Consider the following 13092-nt stretch of genomic DNA (forward strand, 5'->3'; position numbering starts at 1 on the left):
CATCTACAGGTACGGGCAGTATGTTAGCGGTGCCATCTACAGGTACGGGCAGTATGTTAGCTGTGCCATCTACAGGTACGGGTAGTATGTTAGCGGTGCCATCTACAGGTACTAACAGTATGTTAGCGGTGCCATCTACAGTACAGGCAGTATGTTAGCGGGTCCATCTACAGGTACCAGGCAGTATGTTAGCGGTGCCATCTACAGCTACCGGCAGTATGTTAGCAGTGCCATCTACAGGTACGGGCAGTATGTTAGCGGTGCCATCTACAGGTACGGGCAGTATGTTAGCGGTGCCATCTACAGGTACGGGTAGTATGTTAGCGGTGCCATCTACAGGTACGGGTAGTATGTTAGCGGTGCCATCTACAGGTACCGGCATTGTGTTAGCGGTGCCATCTACAGGTACCAGCAGTGTGTTAGCGGTGCCATCTACAGGTACCGGCAGTGTGTTAGCGGTGCCATCTACAGGTACCGGCAGTGTGTTAGCGGTGCCATCTACAGGTACCGGCAGTGTGTTAGGGTGCCATCTACAGGTACTGGGCAGTATGTTAGCGGTGACATCTCCAGGTACCGGCAGTGTGTTAGCGGTGACATCTCCAGGTACCGGCAGTGTGTTAGCGGTGACATCTCCAGGTACCGGCAGTGTGTTAGCGGTGACATCTCCAGGTACCGGCAGTGTGTTAGCGGTGACATCTACAGGTAACGGCAGTGTGTTAGCGGTGACATCTCCAGGTACCGGCAGTATGTTAGCGGGTCCATCTACAGGTACCACGCAGTATGTTAGCGGTGACATCTACAGGTATCAGGCAGTATGTTAGCGGTGACGTCTACAGGTACCAGGCAGTATGTTAGCGGTGACATCTACAGATACCAGGCAGTATGTTAGCGGTGACATCTCCAGGTACCGGCAGTGTGTTAGTGGTGACATCTACAGGTACTGGCAGTGTGTTAGCGGTGACATCTCCAGGTACCGGCAGTATGTTAGCGGGTCCATCTACAGGTACCACGCAGTATGTTAGCGGTGACATCTACAGGTATCAGGCAGTATGTTAGCGGTGACATCTACAGGTACGGGCAGTATGTTAGCGGTGCCATCTACAGGTACGGGCAGTATGTTAGCGGTGCCATCTGCAGGTACGGGCAGTATGTTAGCGGTGCCATCTACAGGTACGGGTAGTATGTTAGCGGTGCCATCTACAGGTACGGGTAGTATGTTAGCGGTGCCATCTACAGGTACCGGCAGTGTGTTAGCGGTGCCATCTACAGGTACCGGCAGTGTGTTAGCGGTGCCATCTACAGGTACCGGCAGTGTGTTAGCGGTGCCATCTACAGGTACCGGCAGTGTGTTAGCGGTGCCATCTACAGGTACCGGCAGTGTGTTAGGGTGCCATCTACAGGTACTGGGCAGTATGTTAGCGGTGACATCTCCAGCTACTGGCAGTGTGTTAGCGGTGACATCTCCAGGTACCGGCAGTGTGTTAGCGGTGACATCTCCAGGTACCGGCAGTGTGTTAGCGGTGACATCTCCAGGTACCGGCAGTGTGTTAGCGGTGACATCTCCAGGTACCGGCAGTGTGTTAGCGGTGACATCTCCAGGTACCGGCAGTATGTTAGCGGGTCCATCTACAGGTACCACGCAGTATGTTAGCGGTGACATCTACAGGTATCAGGCAGTATGTTAGCGGTGACGTCTACAGGTACCAGGCAGTATGTTAGCGGTGACGTCTACAGATACCAGGCAGTATGTTAGCGGTGACGTCTACAGGTACCGGCAGTGTGTTAGCGGTGACATCTACAGGTACTGGCAGTGTGTTAGCGGTGACATCTCCAGGTACCGGCAGTATGTTAGCGGGTCCATCTACAGGTACCATGCAGTATATTAGCGGTGACATCTACAGGTATCAGGCAGTATGTTAGCGGTGACGTCTACAGGTACCAGGCAGTATGTTAGCGGTGACGTCTACAGATACCAGGCAGTATGTTAGCGGTGACGTCTACAGGTACCGGCAGTGTGTTAGCGGTGACATCTACAGGTACTGGCAGTGTGTTAGCGGTGACATCTCCAGGTACCGGCAGTATGTTAGCGGGTCCATCTACAGGTACCACGCAGTATGTTAGCGGTGACATCTACAGGTATCAGGCAGTATGTTAGCGGTGACATCTACAGGTACCGGCAGTGTGTTAGCGGTGACATCTACAGATACCAGGCAGTATGTTAGCGGTGACATCTACAGATACCAGGCAGTATGTTAGCGGTGACATCTACAGGTACCGTCAGTGTGTTAGCGGTGACATCTACAGGTACCGGCAGTGTGTTAGCGGTGACATCTACAGGTACCGGCAGTATGTTAGCGGGTCCATCTACAGGTACCGGGCAGTATGTTAGCGCTGAAATCTACAGCTACTGGGCAGTATGTTAGCGGGTCCATGTACAGGTACCGGGCAGTATGTTAGCGGTGACATCCAGAGTTGCAGTAGTAATGTGACAGTCTTCACCATCTTACTAGTACATCTGGCACCTCTGTAAGTAATAGCCTGTAACCATGTAGAGGTGAACCGCGTTACATAAGTGCTGCTTATCTGTTCTTACAGAAGCGAACTGTCAGAGAGGCATATTGTAGGAGGTGCCCTTCCTGCGCCCACCTTCTAATACACCTCAGCTGCTGCAGAACCTCCTCATATGCACCTCAGCTGCTGCAGAACCTCATAATACACACTTCAGCTGCTGCAGAACCTCATAATACACCTCAGCGTCTGCAGAACCTCCTCATATGCACCTCAGCTGCTGCAGAACCTCCTCATATGCACCTCAGCTGCTGCAGAACCTCATAATACACCTCAGTCGCTGCAGAACCTCATAATACACACCTTAGCTGCTGCAGAACCTCATAATACACAGCTCAGCTGCTGCAGAACCTCACCAGTATAGGGTGGCTATAGATTAGGTTTTAATAGGGTTTTGGTGGTGCTGATTTACTAATCTCTACATGGGCTTTTGGCAGTCGGCCCCCAGACTCATGTTATAGTCACACACTATACTGACTGCTGACCCCCGCTCACATCGCGCTGCCGTCACCATTCGCCTCTTTATTTCAAATAATATTTGATTTTGTCTTTTTGAATAATAAAGTGTTTAGCTTATATTCAGGGGACATCACCTGGGGGGTTTATGCCTTTGGCAATTAGAGTTGTGTTTGTGTGACCCGGAGTATTCCTAGGGCAATGTCATAATATATTCCAGAACCTCACGATACACCCCTCAGCTGCTGCAGAACCTCACGATATGCCCCTCAGCTGCTGCAGAACCTCACGATACACCCCTCAGCTGCTGCAGGACATCACGATACACCCCTCAGCTGCTGCAGGACCTCACGATACACCCCTCAGCTGCTGCAGGACCTCACGATACACCCCTCAGCTGCTGCGGGACCTCACGATACACCCCTCAGCTGCTGCAGGACATCACGATACGCCCCTCAGCTGCTGCAGGACCTCACGATACACCCCTCAGCTGCTGCAGAACCTCACGATACGCCCCTCAGCTGCTGCAGGACCTCACGATACACCCCTCAGCTGCTGCAGGACCTCACGATACACATCTCAGCTGCTGCAGGACATCACGATACGCCCCTCAGCTGCTGCAGGACATCACGATACGCCCCTCAGCTGCTGCAGGACATCACGATACGCCCCTCAGCTGCTGCAGGACATCACGATACGCCCCTCAGCTGCTGCAGGACATCATGTTACACCCCTCAGCTGCTGCACAACATCACGATACACCCCTCAACTGCTGCAGAACATCACGTTACACACCTCAGCTGCTGCAGAACATCATGATACACCTCAACTGCTGCAGAACATCACATTACACACCTCAGCTGCAGCAGAACATCACGTTACACACCTCAGCTGCTGCAGATCTTTCAGTGAAAAGGATGAGGGGGGTGGAGGAGTAAAACCACGTTCACACGATTGTATATATGTTCCGCAATATGTGCGTAATACGCAGCACTGAATCCCTATTGCTTTGCATTGGGGTATTGCGACCGGCCTGCGGTGTGCCTGTGGAAATATACCGTGAATGCGCATCATACAGTCATATGCATGAAGTCAGTGGGGTTATCGCAGCAGCTTAAGGTCGTTAATACTCTGCGTATCCACGGCCCGAACCTGAATACGGCCTTTATGCAGAGTTATGGTAGCCGCCACCTGAGAGCTGTGTATAACATGCCTGGTGTGGTCACATGATTACGCCTTATAATGGTCTCTTCTGTGTTCGCTCCTCAGGGCCTGACAACATCCCCCTCCGGACCCCTCATGTTTGTGTCTTCCAGTAGCAGAAGGATGAGAGGATCTTGGCGGCTTCACTGAGCATCAAGGTGAGACGAGCGCAGCGTGGCGGCGTCAGTCCCCATCACGAAGGGGCAGCGGCGCTCTGGTCTGCGCCTTTTTAGCCCAGGGTTTCCTTTGGATAGTCAAAAACGACATTGAAATTCAACCAGTGACTTTAAGCCAGTGGCGCCCAAGGCTGGCAGCTTCGGCTCCGTCTCCCGGGGCGTCTCTTTATTGACGTCTTCGCTGCTGCGTCCTCCAGAAATGATGACGACAATCCTCTGCCTAACTGACCTCAGCGGCTCCGCCTGAAGGCGGCTTTGGCTTTACAAAAGGAACCTCAGGATAAAAAGGCGTAACGTAGACCAAAACGTGGTGTAATCCTGCGCTTCCTTGTTGGGTTACCTTCCATTCAGCCGGGGCGCTGCTGTAAAACACCATGTATGTCTGACCCATGCTGCAGCCGTCACTACGCCCCCTACAGGTAGTAGTGATCACAGACAGCCCCGCTGCCCCCGGTCTGTTTACATGGCAGTAAGAGCTGCATGTTCTCCACAGCAGGAAATATACCACATGTGGATGTATCCTTGTGAGCGGTAACAGAGATGTGATGGCGGTCCAGGCGCTGCATTCACATGATGGTGGTCAGGACGCTGCAGTCACATGATGGCGGTCCAGACGCTGCAGTCACATGATGGCGGTCCAGGCGCTGCAGTCACATGATGGTGGTCCAGGCGCTGCAGTCACATGATGGTGGTCCAGGCGCTGCAGTCACATGATGGCGGTCCAGGCGCTGCAGTCACATGATGGCGGTCCAGGCGCTGCAGTCACATGATGGCGGTCCAGGCGCTGCAGTCACATCATGGCGGTCCAGGCGCTGCAGTCACATCATGGCGGTCCAGGCGCTGCAGTCACATGCTTCACGCCCTGAATTAGTTTTACAATGTATGTATAGGGGCTGCACAGTGTGACGGTATTACACACATAATGGTGGGTATAACTGGACATTGCACGGTGTAACGGTATCTGTCAGGGTCTCAGGAAAAACAGAAGTCGGGGGTTCCTGCAACATAGCCCGCAACCCCTGTCCCTGCCTACTTGTCCCCCTGGACTAGGCCCCAGGGCAGCAACTGGGGGACGGTCCCTACTCTGAGCTAGGGAACAGACACCACAGTCCCTGGACACAGAGAACGAGGATACAGACAGACAACCAGAGCGAAGCACCGAGGGAAACAACGACCAGTCCAGGAGGCGCAGTACAGGCAGGGGGAGACGGAGTCAGGTCAGGGGGAAGCTGAGGCCAATACACTATCAGTCAGAATAGCAGGGGCCCGCTGGTGAGTGACAGGAGGCCTAATCAAGCACTGGCAGTGTCTGGGAGAAGCTGAGGGCTTTAAATGCTGTCAGAGCTCCCGCCGCAGCAGCTGATTGGGATGGGGAGCCTGACTGCAGCAGTAATCACAGAGTGGCGGGGAACCCCCCCCCAGCCATAGCAGGACAGACTCAGGGCTTATTCAGACAACCGTATATCAGACGGGTTTTCACGCCCAGCCGATATACGCTGCCCCTCTCTGCAGGGGCAGTAGGTGGGCCAGGCCGGGAGCAGTGCACTGAGCTCCCAATCCCTCTCCGCCCCTCGCCACTATTTACAATGGAAGGGGGCAGGACGAAGGCGGAGCTAAGTAACTGCTCCAACCTCCCAGCCGATATAGGGTCGTCTGAATAAGCCCTAAGACAGAGATGTTGAGTCAGCTGTCATAGCAACAAGAACGCGGCGCCAGGGGGAAGCCGCCGTGTCCCTAGCACCCCTGCGGTGTATAGGAGCCGCGCGGCCAGGAGTAGTAACCAGCTGCAGGAGCGACAGTAATAGCAGTGCGGGCCGCCAACCCCGCGCGAGGCGCCAACCCTGACATTATCACACACATAATGGTCGGTATAACTAGACGTGGCACAGTGTGACGGTATTACAGAGACGATAAGTGCAATAGATAGATGTTGCACATGACGGGTGGGGGCAGGTACATAAGTTATGTCTATGGACCACTGGTCATCATACCACACCCCGTGAGAGTCCGGTCCCCCAATACAGGCTGCCATGTGCAGTCCTTGTGTTCTGACGATGAGTGCAGGGCGGTTGTGAGGGAATACAAATCCCAGCAGGCAGGGAGGATGATTATAGTATCCCTCCGTCATCCATTACCATAGCAGCACTATACACATTATATACATATATACACTCATTGTCAGTAATAGCCCTCCCCTAGAAGTTGACAGAATGGGATGAAACTTTCTCTATGAGGAGGCTCTAGTACTCTATTGTACCGCCTTTAGCTTGGATACAAGATGTGATATGGGGGGCATGGAGGCTCTAGTACCCTGTTGTACCGCCTTTAGCTTGGATGTAAGATGTGATACAGGCAGGCATGGAGGCTCTAGTACCCTATTGTACCAACTCTAGCTTGCATGCAAGATGTGATACGGGTGGGCATGGAGGGTCTAGTACCATGTTGTACTGCCTCTAGCTTGGATACAAGATGTGATACGGGGCATTTAGATATACAGGTTCTGTATGGTATCCTGCGGCATATTGCTCCACATTTGCTGTAACTGAGCCTCTAGATCCTATAAACCCGTAGGCTGTGGAAGTCGGCATCACAGATTGTCCCATACATGTTCTATTGGTGATAAGTCGTGTGACCTGGCAGCCAGGGAAGTGTGACAATGTTGTGGGGGCTCCTGGGACCCCCTTGTATGTGCGGCCGAGCATTATCCTGCTGGAAGCCGCCATGAGAGGAACACATGTGGCTGCAGGATGTCCTGAACATATCGCTGAGCCGTCATTGTCCCTCGTACCACCTCTAGGGGGGACCGACTGTGGTATGTGATGCCCCCCAGACCATCACACCGGCAGGGGGCAGGATTGAGGGTCTCTCCAGACACGAACAGGGCTGTTGTCAGCACCCAAACTAAACCTGGATAAATCGCTTAAGGCAACCTGGTTCCTCTCCGTGGCATCCAGTTTCATCGTTCACGACATCACTGCAAATGGGGGCGATGGTGGGGGTCAGAGGCCGTACATGTAATGGGGGCGACGGTGGGGGGCAGAGGCCGTACATGTAATGGGGGCGACAGTGGGGGGCAGAGGCAGTACATGTAATGGGGGCCAGGAGACCAAATATTCTTCATCAAAGCACCTGGAAATGGTTCCGACAGACACAGAGGTGTAACGATGGCACCTCCTGTCTCTGGCTGGTGGAGAAGCAAACAGTTGGAGCTGCTAGTGCTTGTTGGATGATTAGACTCTTTTCTCTACTGGTGGTCTGTAATGGACATCCTGAGCCCGGTCACCTTGTGTGCCCCCATCCACTGGTCCCAACACCCCCTAACAGTCTGGTCAGATGCTCCTCTCTACTGGTGGTCTGTAATGGATGTCCTGAGCCCGGTCACCTTGTGTACCCCCATCCACTGGTCCCAACACCCCCTAACAGTCTGGTCAGACGCTCCTCTCTACTGGTGATCTGTAGGGGGGTCCTGAGCCCGTCCACCTTGTGTGCCCCCATCCACTGGTCCCAACACCCCCTAACAGTCTGGTCAGATGCTCCTCTCTACTGGTGGTCTGTAATGGATGTCCTGAGCCCGGTCACCTTGTGTGCCGCTATCCACTGGTCCCAACACCTCCTATCAGTCTGGTCAGACGCTCCTCTCTACTGGTGGTCTGTGGGGGGCATCCTGAGCCTGGTCACCTTGTGTGCCCGCATCCACTGGTCCCAACACCCCCTAAAAGTTTGGTCAGCTGCTCCTCTCTACTGGTGGTCTGTAGTGGGCGTCCTGAGCCCAGTCACCTTGTGTGCCCCTATCCACTGGTCCTAACACCTCCTAACAGTCTGGTCAGACGCTCCTCTCTACTGGTGGTCTGTAGGGGCTTCCTGAGCCTGGTCACCTTGTGTGCATCCATCCACTGGTCCCAACACCCCCTAACAGTCTGGTCAGATGCTCCTCTCTACTGGTGGTCTGTAGGGGCTTTCCTGAGCCCGGTCACCTTGTGTGCCCCCATCCACTGGTCCCAACACCCCCTAACAGTCTGGTCAGATGCTCCTCTCTACTGGTGGTCTGTAATGGATGTCCTGAGCCCGGTCACCTTGTGTGCCCCCATCCACTGGTCCCAACACCCCCTAACAGTCTGGTCAGACGCTCCTCTCTACTGGTGATCTGTAGGGGGGTCCTGAGCCCGGCCACCTTGTGTGCCCCTATCCACTGGTCCCAACACCTCCTAACAGTCTGGTCAGACGCTCCTCTCTACTGGTGGTCTGTAGGGGCTTTCCTGAGCCTGGTCACCTTGTGTGCATCCATCCACTGGTCCCATCACCCCCTAACAGTCTGGTCAGATGCTCCTCTCTACTGGTGGTCTGTAGGGGCTTTCCTGAGCCCGGTCACCTTGTGTGCCCCCATCCACTGGTCCCAACACCCCCTAACAGTCTGGTCAGACGCTCCTCTCTACTGGTGGTCTGTAATGGACGTCCTGAGCCTGGTCACCTTGTGTGCCCTCATCCACTGGTCCCAACACCTCCTAACAGTCTGGTCAGACGCTCCTCTATACTGGTGGTCTGTAGGGGGCGTCCTGAGCCCGGTCACCTTTTGTGCCTCCATCCACTGGTCCCAACACCTCCTAACAGTCTGGTCAGACGCTCCTCTTTACTGGTGGTCTGTAGGGGCTTTCCATGATCCTGGTCACCTTGTGTGCCTCCATCCACTGGTCCCCTCACCCCCTAACAGTCTCATCAGACGCTCCTCTCTACTGGTGGTCTGTAGGGGGAGTCAGTCCTGAGCCTGGTCACCTTGTGTGCCACCATCCACTGGTCCCAACACCCCCTAACAGTCTGGTCAGATGCTCCTCTCTACTGGTGGTCTTTAGGGGATTTCCGGAGCCTGGTCACCTTGTGTGCCTCCATCCACTGGTCCCATCACCCCCTAACAGTCTAGTCAGACGCTCCTCTCTACTGGTGGTCTGTAGGGGGAGTCAGTCCTGAGCCTGGTCACCTTGTGTGCCCCCATCCACTGGTCCCAACACCCCCTAACAGTCTGGACAGATGCTCCTCTCTACTGGTGGTCTTTAGGGGGGTCCTGAGCCCAGTCAGCTTGTGTGCCCCGATCCACTGGTCCCAACACCCCCTAGCAGTAGGGTCAGATGCTCCACTCTACTGGTGGTTTGTAGGGGGCGTCCTGAGCCCGGTCACCTTGTGTGCCCCCATCCACTGGTCCCAACACCTCCTAACAGTCTGGTCAGACGCTCCTCTCTACTGGTGGTCTGTAGGGGATTTCCGGAGCCTGGTCACCTTGTGTGCCTCCATCCACTGGTCCCATCACCCCCTAACAGTCTAGTCAGACGCTCCTCTCTACTGGTGGTCTGTAGGGGGAGTCAGTCCTGAGCCTGGTCACCTTGTGTGCCCCCATCCACTGGTCCCAACACCCCCTAACAGTCTGGTCAGACGCTCCTCTCTACTGGTGGTCTTTAGGGGGGTCCTGAGCCCGGTCACCTTGTGTGCCCCCATCCACTGGTCCCAACACCTCCTAACAGTCTGGTCAGACGCTCCTCCCTACTGGTGGTCTGCAGGGGGCGTCCTGAGCCCAGTCACCTTGTGTGCCCCTATCCACTGGTCTCAACACCTCCTAACAGTCTGGTCAGACGCTCCTCTCTACTGGTGGTCTGTAGGGGCTTTCCTGAGCCTGGTGACCTTGTGTGCCTCCATCCTTTGGTCCCATCACCCCCTAAGAGCCTGGTCAGACGCTCCTCTCTACTGGTGGTCTGTAATGGACGTCCTGAGCCTGGTCACCTTGTGTGCCCCCATCCACTGGTCCCAACACCTCCTATCAGTCTGGTCAGACGCTCCTCTCTACTGGTGGTCTGTAGGGGGCGTCCTGAGCCCAGTCACCTTGTGTGCCTCCATCCACTGGTCCCAACACCTCCTAACAGTCTTGTCAGACACTCCTCTCTACTGGTGGTCTGCAGGGGGCGTCCTGAGCCCAGTCACCTTGTGTGCCCCTATCCACTGGTCCCAACACCTCCTAACAGTCTGGTCAGATGCTCCTCTCTACTGGTGGTCTGTAGGGGGCGTCCTGAGCCTGGTCACCTTGCGTGCCCCCATCCACTGGTCCCAACACCCCCTAACAGTCTGGTCAGATGCTCCTCTCTACTGGTGGTCTGTAGGGGGAGTCAGTCCTGAGCCTGGTCACCTTGTGTGCCCCCATCCACTGGTCCCAACACCCCCTAACAGTCTGGTCAGATGCTCCTCTCTACTGTTGGTCTTTAGGGGGGTCCTGAGCCCGGTCAGCTTGTGTGTCCCCATCCACTGGTCCCAACACCCCCTAACAGTCTGGTCAGATGCTCCTCTCTACTGGTGGTCTTTAGGGGGGTCCTGGGCCCGGTCAGCTTGTGTGCCCCCATCCACTGGTCCCAACACCCCCTAGCAGTCTGGTCAAACGCTCCTCTCTACTGGTGGTCTGTAGGGGGCGTCCTGAGCCCAGTCACCTTGTGTGCCCCCATCCACTGGTCCCAACACCCCCTAACAGTCTGGTCAGAACAGCCGGTGGGGGACAATTCATCGTTACGACCCTCCAGCTTCTCACACCCCAATAATGCGCCCCCCTCTGGTAATGGGGCGAAATATCTTTTCTGCGTTGTCAAGGCGTCTAGTGGCCAACAAGCTCTATACAAGCAGAAGAAGAGGTCACTACACACAAGGAGCCTCCAAGAGCCTCTTATCGGCCAAGGGAGAACCACAAGACCGTCCATCTAATCACCACAACTCTTAGATCTGCCTGAGATGGAGCCGCAGGACGAATTTAGCACCAAAGCGACAACTTCTTCTCGGTGCGGAATTTTTTTTTTACGAGTGGATTATTAATAGATTCTGAATTATACAATTTCCTGAGTGGCACTTAGACCCTTCATGGTGATCGATGCCCCTCTGCTGGTGACTGGAGATTGTTGGCCCTCCAGAGCGGAAGGTTCTTGACATCCTCCAAGTCAACAAGGCCTTATGGTCGCCGGTCGGTGTGGTTGACTGCATGCACTTTCTGTCACCAAGTTGCTGCCGTTGTGATGCATTTTTTACGGCACGTTCAGGGTCCTTTCACGCGTTCCGGAATTAGCTAATGAGGAAATCCACCGCAAAATGTACATGCCAGAGTTTGGTGGAAAATTAGGCCATTTGCGACTTATGAAATCGGTACATCCCGGCTGCACATCACATCTACCATAGATGACCATGGACTGTCTGCGGCGCATGGCACGTCACAACTGCGTCCTGCTGGCCCCTTGCCGGGTGTAGGCGACGCATGTTCAGCCCTTGCATGCTGAGTACTGGCTGCTCCAACTGTAGCAGCCCTCTAAATCCCGGCTGTGGCTGTGCAGGGCTCGGCGCTGAGTGATGGCTCCTGTTATCGCGGCTCTCCTGGAAGTGAAAGTTTTTGCTGGAAGCAATATGTAAATGAATCAAGAGACTTCTTTGTGTAGTAGTTCCTATCACTGGATGCTGCTGGATAATGCGGTGTGCTGGGGGTGGAGAGGACGAGAGGGGTTGTACTACTCTGCTCCTTGCTTGTTGCTGCTGCGTGGGGGCTACAAACTTCACATAGGGGCCATTTCCATCTGCTGTGACCATTGCCCCGGTCATCCTAGGAGGAGAGCTCCAGACTGGTGTGGGAGGAGGTCACAGGAGCAGATGTGGGGCTCACCCAGTCTTCCAGGGGCTCCATCTGCTGAGATTACACAGGACTTGTCCATAGGATAAGGATTTGTGTGGGAAATACAAAGCAGAGAATGGAGCGGAGAGGCTGGAGCTGCACCCTGGAGGTAACATTACGACCCCCATTCTCCTCTTTGCTAAGTCTGTTTCCGCCTCTTGTGGCTTCCATCAGTTGGAATGTAGCAGTTACTGTCAGTTATATGAATAGTTAGATGCAAGTAGCAGATTGTGCTGCACGAAGGGTTAAGCGCTGAGCCGGTTACACATTTGCAGAGTGATGTAATGCTGCTCACATTGTGGGGATCTATTTTGGAGATAACCCTATTAAGCAAATAGAGAATAACCTTGGGTTTGTGTATATGGAAAGGCCAAGACCAACTGCAGCAGCGGGATAAACAGCGTCCGTGGGTTAAAAGTGGTGGATATTTTTGCCGGTTCAGTTAATAGTATCATGTTGGTATTTTTGGTCATTACCTTTTAGTTCTGCAACTACTAGCGCTTGGTGCAATAAGTTCCCCATAAAGGTCGGTTTTTAACACTATCTGCTGGAGCGTCCATCCTCAATGGGGACGAGGAGCAATGTAGGTGATGGCAATCTCTGTGCAGCGCTGCGAAATATGTATGCGCTGTATGAATGATGAAAATAGTAATAATTACATTCATAATGTATGCTATATTGGTATTATTATACTGCTACAACGTATACTATACAGGAGTATTACACTGATACAATGTATACTGTACAGAGGATATCACACTGATACAATGTATACTATACAGAGGATATCACACTGATACAATGTATACTATACAGAGGATATCACACTGATATAATGTATACTATACAGGGGATATCACACTGCTACAACGTATACTATACAGGAGTATTACACTGATACAATGTATACTGTACAGAGGATATCACACTGATACAATGTATACTATACAGAGGATATCACACTGATACAATGTATACTATACAGAGGATATCACACTGATACAATGTATA

At 53.6% G+C, this 13092-nt stretch overlaps 1 protein-coding gene across 3 annotated transcripts in view; it reads left to right on the top strand.

Annotated features, from left to right (window-relative positions):
• Nucleotides 1–13092, top strand: part of DENND2B (DENN domain containing 2B) — a 219049-nt gene that overhangs the window by 60677 nt on the left and 145280 nt on the right. For 2 of the 3 annotated variants that reach the window (XR_010787191.1, XM_066583666.1), the window contains exon 1: nt 11870–12190. The gene's annotated coding sequence lies outside the window, so the exon portion shown is untranslated. Of the gene's footprint in view, nt 1–4293; nt 4386–11869; nt 12191–13092 lie in introns of those variants that run through there. The other variant, XM_066583667.1, reaches the window with a different exon arrangement.

Source organism: Eleutherodactylus coqui, chromosome 11, assembly GCF_035609145.1.
Source record: "Eleutherodactylus coqui strain aEleCoq1 chromosome 11, aEleCoq1.hap1, whole genome shotgun sequence".
Taxonomy (NCBI): Eukaryota; Metazoa; Chordata; class Amphibia; order Anura; family Eleutherodactylidae; genus Eleutherodactylus; species Eleutherodactylus coqui.